The 16,004-nt window shown below is 42.8% G+C and overlaps 1 long non-coding RNA gene across 1 annotated transcript; it reads right to left on the bottom strand.

Annotated features, from left to right (window-relative positions):
* Positions 1–412: 412 nt before the first annotated feature.
* LOC310908092 lies at positions 413–15,376 on the bottom strand. Its single transcript, XR_014589779.1, has 4 exons — positions 15,356–15,376; positions 9,438–9,492; positions 2,123–2,235; positions 413–660 (listed from the first exon to the last, which is right to left on the bottom strand). It is a non-coding gene; the product is annotated as an uncharacterized lncRNA (long non-coding RNA).
* Between the last annotated feature and the right edge of the window lie 628 nt (positions 15,377–16,004).

Here is a 16,004-nt window from a genome sequence, read left to right on the forward strand (position 1 = left end):
GCAGTCCAAATCAGTAGGCATATTCAGGGAGGGTGGGCTTCAGTAGACAGCAGTTGTTTCTTCGAAGTTTGCTACAGTGGACAAGAGTATTTTGGTGATCTTAGCAATGTTTAAGCTCTTAACCATTTCAGTCTCGGGCACCTGGGAGCCCTGCTGCTCTGCAGCCAGGCAGCATGGGGCTCTCCCATTGAGCATCCTGTGTGTGGCTAGGCCCCAGGGCACGTAGCAGGAATAGAGGATTAGTCTGGTCAGTGGAAACACTCCTCTGGCTGCCAAAGAGTACCCAAAGAGTGAGTCTCACACCTGGTAAGGAAATGCATGCAGCCAAATTTGCACATGTGCACCCAGTGAAGATGCTCTTCTAACAAACACCTCTTTTCCTCTACTCCCATGCCACCCCCATTGCCTGTGACTTTCTGTGGTTACTTGGCTGTTGAATTAAAAACATTTAAATGTACTCTTTGATCCTCCACTGCAAATGTTGGTAGCCCAACATATTTGGCTGTTAGCAGATTGTGGGGACCGTATGCACAGGCCTGTAGAGCAAAATGTCTTTGGTTTTGTGTGGAAACCCAGCTGTGTTCACACGCATGCCTTGGCCCATGCTGCATTGAAGTGTGATGACAATCACAACTGAAAACACAAGACACTTTCAAGGCCCTGTAATTGAAGCAAAAGAAAAAAAGGCTGGGCTTAGTGATCAGTACCAGGCCATGCTCTCAGCAGAATACTGCATTGTAATTGGCAGCATTTGACAGATTTTGTAATTGCCTTCCAGGCCTGGTGGCTGTTACTTGTGCAGTATTGGAAATCAGAGCCATGTGGGACGCACCAAGTGGCTGAAGTCTGTACTGTCCGAGTTTGCCTGCAGACAACAGAGTGGCAGCAGAGGCGAGCCCTGAGGGAAGTGAAGCAGGGGAAAGAGGGGTACGAATGGCCAGGGACCATCTGCAGCTCCTCTGATGTGCTCTGTTACATCAGTGCCCTTTCAACTCAGCCAAGGGAACTGTGTCTCTTTCTGGAGCAATGGCTTCATTACATGCCAGTGCCTTTTGGCTGAGAGACTTTTAATGGAAGTCTGAAGGCTGATCCCTCTGCTGAACTTGCCTTCAAGCCCCTGGAAGCCTCGGCTGAGATGCAATTGCTTTTGTATTGCCTATCTTGCCTTATTTGGCTTTCCACAGGTGTGTTTACTCTTGCCCTGTCCCTCCTTCTCTCTCTAAATACATGCCTGTATATACCCTACAAGTATATGTAGAAAAAAACATACTCATTTATGTACTGTACTTGTGATATTGTTGGCTTATTTCCCTGGATTTAAAGGATTATGTGCTAAAGATGTCCATATATGCTTGACTATTCATGCAATCTTTTAGCAATTATTTACTGTCAGTCTGACCAGTCTAGGCTGGGTTTGATTTTCTGCTGGGAAAATTCAGTGTCACCAGCTTAAACTTGCTGTCTGGAGATCCAAGATCTAAATACTCCATGTCAAGGAGCAGAAGGACTAACCTCTCTACTTACCAGATTTTATCAGGGCTTAAAGAAATTAGTTTTACTAGAGGAACTGAAACAAAGAAGGGAAAACCAATAAAATATCAGGTTGGAAAATTTGTGAATATTCCCAGACTCAGAGAAAACTAGGGAGAAAGTTGTCCTGCACCTAAAATGCATGTGGATTCAGGAAAGATTACAGCATGTTCCAAGAAAAGTAATCACTTTTATGGCTTGGCAGAAAGGCCTAAGATATCTATGCTGTTCTTTTTATTAGATTCAACCTAACACTATCTGGCCAGATACTTGCTGGCATCAGTCTTCTTTGCTTTTACCACTTCTTCTCTACCACCACCTCACTGCCCAGAACATCCCCAAAGTATTCCAGTATTCCAGTTTTTTTAAATAAGGAGAAGAAACATGACAGTGCCTCTTAAAGACATACCTGGTTGGTCAGATATTCCTTCCCAGAAACTCCCTCCCTTTCCTTGTGCTCTCTTACTCAAATCTTAGCCCAAATCTTACTCTTCTTCTTATGTCTGCTGGCCCCTGGGGCTTGTGGGACACAAGAACTCCATTTTTGTCAACTTTGAAATGCAAATTTTTGTAACAAATAAAAATCCCTTACTTAATTATAACTGGCAAAGAAATCCCAGCTGGTGCAGTCAGCTTCTTGTGCCCCTCTGCTGCTGGCAGGGGTCTGTCTCACACTCTCACAGCTCAGCCATTCTTCTCCCTGTCCTGCAAACAGAAACAAGTCTTGAGTTCTGGCCCTTTTAAATCTCCCAGTCCCCATTTTGAAGATATGCAAGTAAATATATACATACAAGTATGTGTGTGCAGGGAACCCGTTAGAGAAGGGAAGGCAAGAGAATCCTCCCACTGCTTTCCACTTTGTGGGTACACCAAATTCAGGGAAGAAGTTCACCATGTGAAGGACTCTAATAACAATTTTAAACAACTAAATGAGGAACAGTGCAGAGAGCCTGTGTGACTATTTGATGTTTCAATTGCATTATAAACTACATGCTCCCATCTCTTGGAGTGTCTTTGGGAAAGATCCATGTTGGGATGAGTCTCATTTTGAGGGTGTAGCCAAGCTGTCTCTGAGTTTCAAGACCTGTCCAGAGAAATTCTGTCTGGCCCCAGGTTTGAACTGGCACCTGGAGATCTTCTAAGCTGTGTCCTTGTTAGCTGGCCTGTAGCAAAAACCACAAGGCTACAATAATTCTGATTCTTCAGAATAACAAAGGACCAATTTTTTCCTTATATGTTTTCAGAATAGTTTGAGGTGATATGCCCAGTTTCATTGTTTCCATCAGTTCTATAGAACAATATCAGTCCTAACTTGTCTGCATGTTCATAGAGGTGATTATTTTTTTATAATTAACAAGAACATTAAATCAAGACAGCACTTGTTTAACATTTCAACACATTATTGTCTGAAGTGATTCACTCAGCTTGTTTTCCTGGAAAAGGTGTTTTCTGGGCCTGTAATCCCCTAGGTATGTGTTTCACCTTCCAATACTGAACTGGTATGGACATACAGAAAGAAAATCTTATCTTCTTGAATAATACCTAATACCATTTCCAGAAAAAATAATAATGACTTGGCAAATCTCCAGCTATTAATGTTTTATGAGTAGCTAACTCCTCAATATGCTGTCTTCATCTTTCTTCTTCAGTACAGGGACAAAACATCCCAGGCATTCCAATGCATTTGCCAAGTTTCTCAAGCACTGCATCATCATGGCTTCCATAGATGCTCATTGTAATAACAAAAATCATGGTGTACTGTTTGATATTTATGTGGATATTTAATGTATTTTTATAAACTTTCTTGCTCTTTCTGTCCCTTTTGGATTTTTCTTCAATGACAGGTATGAACTATATGCATAATACAGGGAATGTATTTAATATACAACAGTTGTTCTCTCACATGCAAGTGGTTTCTATAAAGAAACCATCCATCACTGCTATATAATAAGCCACATCTTTTCCTGAATGGTCTGTCCTTCTAAACTGACATATGTGGAGATAAATAATACATACTACAAAACAGGGAATGGGCAAATACTGGAGTTACTCTTGGAAGAGTTATTAATTTGAGATAAAACTATTAAAAATGCCCAGATAACTTATGAGTCCAAAACTCATTTTCAAAAGGAGGTGAGATCTAAACCAATGAAAAGATGTAGATGTCTAACCAACATAAATAACCTAAGCCCTAGTGTGGCTGCTCTGGAATGTTTTAGCTCTTCAGTCCTTTTCCTGTTGCATATGAGCTGCACACTCATACTTCCATCAGTGACATTCTCTGGGCTTGAATATATCCACAGGGTCATCTCAGGATTTCTGAAGCTAATTGTTACTTCCTGCACAGGTTAATCTCCTCGATAAAACCCAGTTTTCCCACTGATGACCAGCATAAGAGCCACTAGGATTGTCCAAGACCCATAATGTGCTTCATTACCCACCAAACCTACAGGGTTCTTAACTAGTCAGGAACTGGCGACTGATTCATGGTCATATGTCAAAGCCAAAATGTTTAATGAAAATATTTTTGATTCTGGAAACTTTTGCCATATCCAGGCTGGAGTTTTCTTGTCAGTCTTGCCTGGTATGTTCTCTGGCAGCAGATGATGCCCAGCTCCAGTTCAGGAGTTGAAGCTCCCAGGCCCTGCAGCACAGCAGGACTCATGGCCGGTCTGGAGGCCCAAGGAAGAATGGGACCAAGGAGTTTATACATTCCACACATCATAGAAACAGTCCAGGAAATTCTATGGAGTCACATCTGACACCATTGCAATTCAGATGTGACAGCTACCTGAGAAGACCACTCCTCTCCTCCCCATGAGCATGTCTGCTGTGTTTGATTTTAGAAAAGGTGAAAAACAATGTTTTGAGCTTCCTAGAACAAAATATTTTCATTTCCACAGGAAAGGTAAAACTTTTTTAGGCTTTGTTCCAATCCAGAATGGAACAAGAAACTGTGTGGAAATGTCAGCATTTCCACAGAAACAAAATGCCAAGTTTTGAGCTATACTTTCTTTTAAAATCTCTATTTAATCTGAGTCACAGAACATGAATTGCTAAATATTCTGTGGAAACTGTGGTTTAAAAGCCCTTGCTCCTTATGAGGATATTTCAAATTTCTGTACCCACATCCTTCACCTGGAAGTCACCTCATCCATGTGTCTCCCCTCCATGATTGTATTACACTACTGTGTTGTGGGGTATTTGTATCCAAGTGTAGTACTGTGACAAAAAATGCAATACCAGACTATCAGTTAAAATTAGAATTAAAGTATGTGATGCAAAGTGAGCAATATGCGATAAAAACATATTAATGTGCAAAGAGAAAGGATCTGTGTTTCTCTCAACATGACAGGGAATTGGCTACACTTTTCCCGATAATATTAAATGATGATGGATGTTCATGTCCTTTTATATGCACAGGTTTCTTAATTTCTCCTAGCATGAAGTGTGGCTCTCTAGGTATTGTGGCTACCTGATCCTCTCTTGCTTTTTCAGGGACTCTCACTTGCTCCTCATGATGCCATTTGGGCTTCATGGGACCATTTATATCCACTTGCTACCTCCATGCACAAGTGAACCTGTTGGCCTGCTCAGAGAAGGGTGGTGATGGGAAGTGAGAGTGACAGAAATCTGGAATTATTCATTTCTAATGCTCTGAAAAAACATGAGCCTTTGAAAGTGTAGAAGGCTAGAAATAAACTAAACATCACATCAAGCAACATCCTTCCCATTTCAGATATTTTGCCTGCAATTTTGTACATTGTCTTTCAGGATGGCAAAAAGCACTGGCTTCTCTAACCTTCACTCCTCATCACAAGAAAAATGTCCTGCCCAGCCTTGCAGAGACTTCTCTGAGTAATCACAATGAGCTGACTTTCCTGCTGGCCACTGTGGACTCTAAACATCTCTTTTACACCTCAGCTGTTTTCTTCACACTCCTTGTTCTAAATTCTTGTGTTGTGGTCTGCAAGACAGGAACCTGGAGATATAAATGTAGAATAATTTTTTCCCACCTGAAGCTACAAAATTTTTCTTCCTCCTTAATTTAGCAAACAGGGCATTCCAGTGGAGGATGAGTCTCACCTATTTATCACTGTTGTCTGGATATAATCACATGCATTCAGCAAAGAAGACACAGATTCTTTTGTAGACCTTCCTAACAGGCCTTAACTCACAGCTTCCTGATACCTGCAAGTGAACAATCCTGCTAGCAATAAAAAATAATCTCCCAGGAGGACCTCTGATCCTAAAGCAAATGCTGTTTAATTCACCACTCATTAGGAGTGTATCTGGATTGATTTATTGAGCACTTCTGACCCCAAATCTTTTGAACAGCATTCCTTCATGATTAAATAGGGAATGGATTTGGGCAACACTTCTGGCAGGCAGAGTGGATGAACGCAAGTGATTCCTGAAAACATCAATATCATGTAACTTAATAAAAATATACTACATGTTGGCATGCACTTGGCCCAGACCAGGAGAGATATGTTTTCCACCCAAGGCTCTGGTAACTTCTGTAGTAAATACAGCTAGAACAATTCATTAAGTATACATTTGTGGTTGTTCAACCTTTGTGTATTTTAGAAATATGCAGTAAGATTCAACCCATAAAAAACAGAAAAGAAAAAAAAAAAAAAGGCAGTATCTTTGGGTCCAAAGAAAATCAATATGTTGATTTTGGTGTATGTGTACACACCAGTCTGCAGAAGCAGAGAATATTTTATCCTCTAGGGAATCAGCTTCTACTTTTTTGCTTAATATTCAAAGAACAGAGAAATAGATAAAACTGTACCAAAAGTCTTTTATATGGAACTGGCTACAGACAATTGCTTTCTAATTGAGAAAAACAAACTTTCTTGCCAAATGTACCCAAATAATTACAAACATGAAGAGAATTGGCCTCTGTTCGCTGAGCATATAAACAAAATACTTTTAAAAAGCTTGTAATAAAAATCAGGAGAACAAAATACAACCTCCTACTATATGCTTCATCATTCTCATTTGGCTACAAAAGCAGGATGAAGCATGGAATAGGATCTTGTCTCTATGACTTGTTTGGCCAACAAAGGTATATGCAGCAAATCTGGTATGTGCACTCTCCTCTCTCCTGGCTTCATGTTAACAAGAAAGTGCAGAATCTGGCTTGTCTCCCCCACAGAGATTCCAGAGAATTTGCCAGAATATTTGCATCTACATAAATCACTAAGAACAACTGTTGCTTTAGGTGCCACTTGAATGGTAAGCAATGCTATCAGCTCTTATGAATTCTTTAGAAGATTACTAAGAAAGTGAGCTATTATCTTCAATCAGATCTCCTGCTCACAGGAGACTAAGTGGCTGGGAAAAAGTCTAATGAGAAATTTTTGAAATGGTTTATCTCAACTGACGTTTGGCACCTAACTCTCCAAATCAGATGTCCATTTCTGGTGGGTTTTCTCTGTTCTTAGCAGAGAGCAAGGGCTTCTACAGAGAGTGAACTAGATGACAGAAGAACTAATAATGAGTAATTAAAGTCCCAAAGTTAGGTGCCTGTTGCATAAAGTTTGTAAGAATTGTGCAGAAAACACTTATGATGTTGAACATTGTCAAACACAATTTGTCATCAGTAAGAACCTGACAACAGGATTTTCTGTGTGGTGCAGACAGGTTCCTGTGAGTCTGCTCCATCTGAGACATACAGAACCACAGTTTTCCCCAAAAGGGGCACTTCTGGGTTAGCTCCTTCAGCTTCTGCATAGGGTATTAGAAGGTTTGGAGAGCAGAACTCCTTGCTTCATGAGCACCCACAGGACTGGGAAGGATGAGTTGGTGGAACAGGTGTGCACATCTCACCAGGCTTTGTTACACAGAGGCTCCTGAAACAGGATTGTGCTGTCCTCATCAAAACACTGATCCCAGAAGACCTGACCTCTCTGCAGGTGGCTTCCCAGAGCAACCCCACTGTGGTGAAATTTGGCATAGTTCCAGCTGCTTGCTGAGTGCCATGAGGGCAGCCTCCTCAGGTATGGTCAGCAGGCTTTCACCTGACATGTGAGCAGGAGCCTCAGCAGAGAGGAATGGAATCTACCCATCTCCAGGCACTGTCTAACCAGGGAACAGGACTTTGCAGTATAGGTGGGATCCTTCTCTCACCAGCATCAACACACCCAAGAACAACACAAAGCCATTAATTACCTTGCACTACTAACGATAAGTGACAGAAAAATCTTTGCATCTTATACTTGCTCGCTGAAAATGCATGGAAAGTTTGCTCACTCTTCTGAGACCCCTCCAAGGGGCCACACAAGTGGTGAGCCAAATAAGCCAGACACAGCCAGATCTGCCTTTTGCTTGGGCCTTCTGGATAAGAAAGTTTGTGGTACATGAAAGAGCTCTTTGAAGTGACTGATGTTGATGCTCGCAATGCATTTGGGTGAGTGCAGAGAATACCAGGGCTGATTGTGTCATGAGTCAGGGGGGCTCTTCCTCTTCACACATGGAGAAGCTGAGGGTATCTGAGAGCTCTTTCTAATACATAACTTGTCTATATTTACAGGACTGTGTAAATTTAGATTGTGCTGAGAAAGAAGAAGGGTTTGTGACACAGGGCTGAGGATAGAACAGCGTTCACTGCAGCTCTGTGTCCTGCCTCACAGCGTGGTGGTGTTGCCAAGCCCACCTTTCCCTGGGTGGCTGCTACAAATTATTCTGATAGCAGGGTACTTTTCTGACTTTGGAACATGTTTCCCACAGATGGCAGTGAGTAGATTAATTTTTAAGGAAAACAAAATTTGTGATCTAGGGTCTCCAGAATAAAACATACAAGAACCTAGAGTAGGTAGGCTTTTTACAACAGTTCAAAGAACTGCCAAATTGCCATTTTTCTCTTGGTGATGAAACAAATCAGTGTGTTTGAAGCAGAGTTTTCCATGTAGATTCATTGTAAGGTAATGAGAAAGAGAGGGAAAAAGAGCAAAATGAAAAACCCATAAAGAGAAAAAAAAAAATCAGCTTCGTCTCACATCCAGAGCAAAATCCACATCATATGCTGAGAGTTTGTGAGTGGGTGGAACTTTCTCTGTGTTATGGTATATTTAAGCATTAATTTGGAAACAAATGTTTAACCTCTTGGGGCAAAGGTGTAATGAAGAACAAAATCCAGACTGCCTGCTCCCATTAGACCAAGAGGCATTCACATCACAACCCTGCCCCAGATTAACCCCTCTGGATGCTGCTCTGCTCGCTCTAGGACAAAGCAAGTAGACAAGACCAGTGGTACTTTCTTCTGGGAAAGCAAATGGTGCAGTGGATCTGAGCTGGGATGACCCAGCAAGGTACTGGCAAGGAAGAGGAATGGTGCTTGTGTAGGAAGATGGAGCAAAAAAAGCCAAACTGTGAAGGACTTAATAAAGTTATCTTTTCAGCCCCTTACCATTGTCATCTTCCTATTTTAAAAACAGAAAACTCTAGGGCACAGAGCAACCCAAAGATGAATCCAATCTGTTCAGCTGGAAGCTCCTGCGTATTCGTAAAGCCATGAACAGTTCTCAAATATTCCAGTGTGATTAAAAAGAGGAAATTCAAATACTTTATAAGCTTTGGGTTATAGGATTAGGCCTGTAATAGTTTTACTTGGCTTTATAAGCCTGATCCTGTCCCAGTGAACATGATGGGAGGTCAGTTATCAAGCCACAGGGGGCAAGATAAAGCTCTATATGAGTTGCTATTTTTTACTCTTAAAGTTAGACTTATTGGGCCCAGCCCAACTTTGGCTGAAGTTAATGAAAAGACTCCTGCTGACTTTAATGGGAGTTGGATTGGCCCTATTGTCCTTTGTCGAGTAAAGTAATTTTAAAAGGTCAGGAGGTGAATTAAAAGAAAAAGAAACAACTACATCGATAAGCTTTATTCAACATGCTCACCTTATAGAGAAGAAGTGTTGTCTTAGCTGGTGAGAATAGTTCAAACTTGTAGACTCTGCAAGGATAACAAAATATGGTTTTACTCAAAAAACCAAATGGAAATGAAAATTTCTGAGTTCCGATTTAATGATCTCCCAGTGGCTTCTGTCTGCTCAATTTACAAATAAAACAGACACCAAAGTTAGACCATAATCTCAATGAAAGTAATCTTGTGCCAGTGCAGTTCCACTGACTTTAACGGATTTATTCTTTATGCTTCAATGGATTTCTTCTTGACTGACATGGGTGGGAGAGCTAAAATAAAATGTTCTGTTTCCAATTGCTAGGGCCACAGTTTGATTTGGTCTATGCACTCTTCCTTCAGGACAGTCACTCCTCCACCTACACCTGAAACAACTTGGTAGTCAAAGTGACAGAAAAGAGAAGGAGGATTAGTTAATGAATCTGCTGTGTGTGTGTAAAAAGGAGCACAGATGCAGCTGATTCTCCAAATGTTCCCTTGGCTCTGAAGGACAAAGAAGACAAAAAGGAAAGAAAAACTTATGGTTGTGCTGTGTGAACTTTCTGGGTTTTGACTTGCACTCTGTGTCCTCTCCAGCTCTAAAAAAAGCAGAGCACAGATTTTATCACCATAGTCAGCAGATAAAACTATAAAATGAAAATTTGCTATTTTTACACAATACCTTTTCATTATAAATTATAGACCAGTCTCCCTCAGAACAACTGTCATGCACTAGCTGTCAGAGGATGCTGTTGGAAATCAGCTTCACAAAATTCTTCTTTTCCTACTTACCCTTTTTACAGGATGCATTTTAGGATCCAAGGGGCATAAAACATGCAAAATTTCTTGGGAAATGCTTGAGAGAGTTTGGTTTTGATTTCTTTGCATTGTCCTTGCTAAATATTTCATGCTGTGAAATTCAGATAGCCTTCTCTGCTACAGGAAGTAGCAACAGGAAAATTAAAGTGTACACCCCCTCCACACCCCACACCCCAATTTACTGCCATTTTATATATACAAAAATAATCTCTACCAAGCTGAGATGAATCAGAACCATCTTTCCAGCAGATGGTTAAAACTAAAGGGAGAGAAGGATGGCTTCATTGGGCTAATCCAAGAAAGGGAAAAGCCTTCTAAGCAGTTCCCTTTCCAGGCAGGTTAACAGTCCTGCTCTCAGCAGGTTCTGACCATCAATGAACTAACCCTTTCCTCCAACTCACCTCCCACTGGGCAGGAATTCAATGCATGAGCAGAGGTCAGTGTTAATGCCATCCTGCTAAAGGCATCCAGCTTTCATTCACAAAACAAACCACTTTACTGGCTTCAGAGAGAAAAGGAAGTTACCCAGGAGAAAAAATGCACAAGGATTTTCTATTAAGCGAGAAGCAGTTTACGATATAATACCGGTTGCAAAAGAGTTGCCTCAAACATTGATATAATATATCTTTAAAGCAGCTTCTTAAGCGAGAATCAATGAAAGATTATTTTGCCCATGTCTAAGCTTAATGGCACACTTACGCAAATAAGATGAGAAACTACAGCTGCAGTGAACACTTGTGCTGCCTGCTGCAGTTTATAGAACAAACATTTGGGATCTATCTGCTAGTCATGATATATTTTTCACGTGATCATCTGTTTATACTTCTTTGGTTTATATGTCCTGGGACTGGGCTGCAGGCCAAGGGACTGGGGGCTGCAGTCAGCAGCAGGTCCTGGTCCCACAGGACCCTTGCAGGACCCTCAGTTACAGCTGCTCCAGCCTCACAAGGGAACAGGTCCCCCCCACTCCTCCTGCCCATTTCCAAGGATGCAGTGTGTTTGGAGCTGCATGGCTTCACCCCCCTGTTCTTCCCACAGCCCCTCTTGCACCAGAGCCACAGACTGGGCATATCGGCGATTGATGGAGAGACGGGAAGACTGATTCATGATCAGAATTAAATTTTACTCAGGTTTTCCAAGAACTTATATACCATTTCAGTAAGGTTAATAATTTCTACTATAATAATTAGGTTAAAAGATCATACAAGCAACTCATGCATTTTACAACATCTTTATCATAGGGGGTTGATTGAATCTTTTCCCTTAAGCAGGTTTAATCCCATCTTCTCATAAGCTCAAAGTTCTGTTTGTCCTTGCCATGGCATCCTAGTCACCAGACTAGTTATGCTAATTAAGTCTGTCTCACTCTTGGTCTTGTGTATTCCCACATGGGCATGTATATGTAAGGACAATGGCATATTCTGTTTGGTGCACATTTTAACAAAAAAACTGTATGATGCCCTAGGGTAGCTCGATTGGGTCAGTGGTGGAGACACTTACTTCTGTACTTGCTTCCAAATTTTTTTTCTTATGTGGTTTGTGTCACTTGGCCAACATGATAAACTTGTCACAGCTGCCTACTGAGCTGGGCACCCTGCCATTATCCCTGTGACCCCAAAGGCTCTGTACTGTTGTTCCCGCACCAGACCACCCTCTCTTCCACATGTGATTCCCATGGCTGTTTCACCAGGCTTCTGCCTTCATCTTTCAGCACCCCAGCTCCTTGCCTTGTGCTTCCCTATCCACTGCCCCACAGCCAGCTTACACCCCAGGGTACAGGGCTGATTTCTGCCCTCCCAGACCACAGACAGCAGGACCAGATGGCACCAGTCAGGGGCCAGCCTATTCCAAATCACCGGTGGTGCTGCTTGTTCCTTCTGCAGTCCCCAGGATCTCCTACACCAGACTCAGTGGGTGCCCCTCTCCAAAGCACAGGTGCGGCAGCAATACACTGCTACTTGACAATCAGATCATCAAAGTTGGGGAAAAAAAATCAGGGTGAAATCTGGGCTGAGCAGCTTTTAAGATGCTGGGAAGAAGCTGTCTGCATGCAAGATCTTCTGCTTCTCTCCCATGGATGAAGCACAGCTGGTCCAGAAAACACTGAAGCAGAAACACTTCTGTAGCCATTGCAAAATACAGAGGTTAAAGGAACCGTAAAATAAGCCAGTGATGGGCTATGGCTCCAGTTCAAGCCTGTAACAAGTTTTAGAAGTGTTGATGCTGCCAGCGGGGCCTCCAGCTATGATAAAGCAAAAATAGGGCCCTCTTAACCATCACAGCACTACCCAGGCACTGGCAGCAGGCAGAAGGGTTCAGAGCAGCACTTGAAGATGGTTCTATTTTAGCAAAGGAATAAGTCACTTGGAGCACCCACCCAGAGTGGCTGTACAATAAAGAGAAGGAAATGCAGAATGAACCTGGGTAAAGCCACAGATATACAGTGCCATTACAATGACACACCCTGTACCTGGCTATTCTGCTGATGGTCACTGAAGTTACCCACTTCCCTGACTAACAGGCAAATAAATGATATCATGCTTCTCCATCAGTTGTCATGCATCTGCTCTGCAGAGGACCACAGAGTCCCTGGAGAAGCAGTGGGAGGGCTGTTTGGGGTTGTGCCATGTGTCTCTCAGAGGTGCTTGTCCCATCTCAGCCAGGCTGGGGGCTCATGGGGTTGTTGGCTCTCCCAAAGGAAACTTCAGCTTCACCTTGCTCTTCATTGCAACAGGGGCTAGAGGCTCCGTGGGTCCTTCTGCATACACAGACACCGTGACTTTGGGAGTCACATAAATAACTGTTATGCCCTGCCTGCTCCCACAGTACCTTAGGATTTTGTGGATGCACATCACCTCTGTACCCAGAAGCCTGTAAGCCAAAGAAGTCTTATCTACTGGCAGGATCTGGGCCATAGTATGTGGAAAATTGCTCCTCCAAAAATCCCACCATTGGGGAAAAGAGCTGAAGTCTCAATACAAGCAGCCTGCTCATTTGAAAAGGAAAGTGATGTAGTTTTCAAATGCTTCACAGCTGAAAGCTGCTCCCCCATGGCCTGGTATGATTAAGGACGAGCATGTGGGACCCTGACTCACAGGGCTCTGCAACCTCCGTGGCTCCTACCACAGCCTGGAAGGGCAACCCTGCACACAGGACTGTCAGGCAAAGCTGAAGCATATTAAATCCCTGGCTGAAAAGGGGGGGTGAGTGTTTCACTGTGCAATCTTTACCTCCCTGAAGATGTTTACTTTGCTCCTTGTGCTTCCCCTCTATTTCCTTCCTCTCTACTTCATACCACTAATACATTAAGCACAGGGTAGCAATGAAACACAAGAGATGAAAATGCAGTCTCAGCAGCAATAGCTCTTAAGCTGCGCTGGAAGGAAAAGATTAAAGTAAGATGGGTGGCTGAGGTAAGGGAGCAATGGGCTCATCTGGCTGGTGGGTCCCCACAGGGACGCCCAAGTGCAATGGTCTCTTCCTTATTTACATCCCCATGGCATAGCACTTCAGTCTGTAGGAATACCATGCAGATAGAGGATTGCCATGCAATCGACCCTTCTGCCAGCAGAATTACTGGAATGTGTCCCTGCTACTATGCAGTGTGGCCAAGGAATAAGAAAAGAAGGTACAGAGAGTGGCAATGGAAGGTAGCGGGGAAGCAGGCCTCTGACTCAGTCAAGGATGTCCCAGTTCATACACTTTTGGAAAGAAATTATTTTTCATGTCTAAAGTGGGTTACACAGTGTAAAGCCTCCTCCTCATTGTTCATTAGCATCACTGAGTCTTTCAGACAGAGCCTGGAGGCCTTTTGCCCGAGTTGAACATGTTATGTCCCATGAAGGTTGTGGGGATGGCTGAGCGAGAATTGTTGGCTGCCAGAGAGGCTGGTGGCTGCTGCACTGGCAATTTTCCTTTTCATCAGTCATTTTTAGGCAAGGCAGGATGTTCCTTTCTCACAAACCTTGATCTAAAAGTTCAGGCCCCAGATTGCTTAATATTCTGGGTGCTGAGGGAATTTCAAATTCCTGCAGTGGGACATATGTCTATAGAGACTCTTTGTAGTATTTGAGACCCTCTGTAATACTTGAGTGGGTTCAAGCTTTTTCTCTCTTTTAACAATAGCAATATGAGAAAGCACAAAGCTCACATATCTGATGATTGCACAACTGGGATTTTTTTGGGGGGAGGGTAATAATTTCAGTCTGATCTTTCTCCATTATTTTTATTCAACTCTACATTCCTCAGTTCAGCTCTACTTAAACACAAAGCAGAAACAATGAAGTGGCCCTTGTGTGAGGAACAGCACTTGGAAGAGACAGTCCCTGGGAGACCACAGGTGCTGGTGGCCTCGTTTTATAGGACGGCGACTGATATCCACCAGTGTCTGGAAACACCAAGCCTATTCACATGAAAAATAAATCTCATGTGAAATATGGGCTTCCATGGATCATCTAGTAAAGGTGAACGTTTTTTATATCATATTGCACACTAGGAAATAAAAACCAAACTGCACTGACAGGATGCATTGACAGTGCCCTTTCTACAGCAGATTTTTATGTGTTTTCCAGAGTCTTTAATTCTCTTACTTCAGAGTCCCTCTCACTGTGGATTTATGACATGTTTCCTGCCTCCCTTCTCCTCATCTGTTCTCCCACATCTCTTACTTGAACTACTTTAAAGTGACATGTTGACGCATATCCATGTGATGAAAGCGAGGCATAGCTCCAGACTCGACCGAGCGTGTTTCTCTGCAGCCTGGTGACCCCAGACCAGCCAACACTCCCAGCCAGTGTCTGAGCACAAATGCAGTGGACAGGCAGAGGGACCTATGCCTGGCAGGAAAAAGGCCAAAAACAGGGAGGTAAGAAAGTCTTGTCCTCCATGGAGGAGTCAAGATATTGCTCTATTGCAACCCTTTGGATGCCTTCCTGGGGCTACTCTGGGTGAGAAGTAAAACTGCTACTAAGTCACAGACCATGATGGCAGCACTTTGACAGTCCCCTCTGGAAACTTCTCATACCTGACATAGATGTATTTACCTTCAAAACCCAAAGCCACCCCACCACCCACCATCACTTTCACCTGTGACACGCACCTTTCACCTGCAATCTTCCTCCTCTTTCTTCCTCTAAGCCCAGGTAGCATCTGCTCACTCAGCTTCGAGTAGCCGGGGAGTGAGGATAGCATCCAGAGAAAGAAGCTGAGGGTCTCCTGTGTGGGCATGCTTGTCTGGGGATTAAAGCAAGGACGGTGAGTTAAAGGTTCCCCTCTCTCTAACCTCAGATTGCTCATAACTGCTTTTGTGCCTTAGTTTCCTCCAACATAAACTAAACAAGTCTATCTGTTCCCTGTTGAGTTTTTTTTCCTCCTTTCTATCTGTGTTCTTCCTCCATTCTTATAGATTCAGTTCAATGCCCAAGAGCATCTGTATTTGCTAATATTTTGAATAAAATAATTTAAAACATGGTTTGAAGTCCTTCTGCTTCTAAACGTACTGCATCTCATGGAAGTATGAAATCCTAGCACAAGGTTCAGACACACAAATTAAGTACACTAAATGCTGTAAGGGATCACTGTCCTCTCCCCACTGATGGTCATCCTTGTTCTCTGTCTAGACCAAGGAATCTCCTTCCTTTGGTCCTTACAAAGAAAAGCTTATCTGTAGGACAGCCTCCAAACTCTCTGCAGAAAGTGAAATGCTGAACACCCTTGTAAAAATATTGATCCTCAGGACTTGTTCCCCG

This window comes from Zosterops lateralis, assembly GCF_965231275.1.
Source record: "Zosterops lateralis genome assembly, chromosome: 4".
Lineage (NCBI taxonomy): Eukaryota > Metazoa > Chordata > Aves > Passeriformes > Zosteropidae > Zosterops > Zosterops lateralis.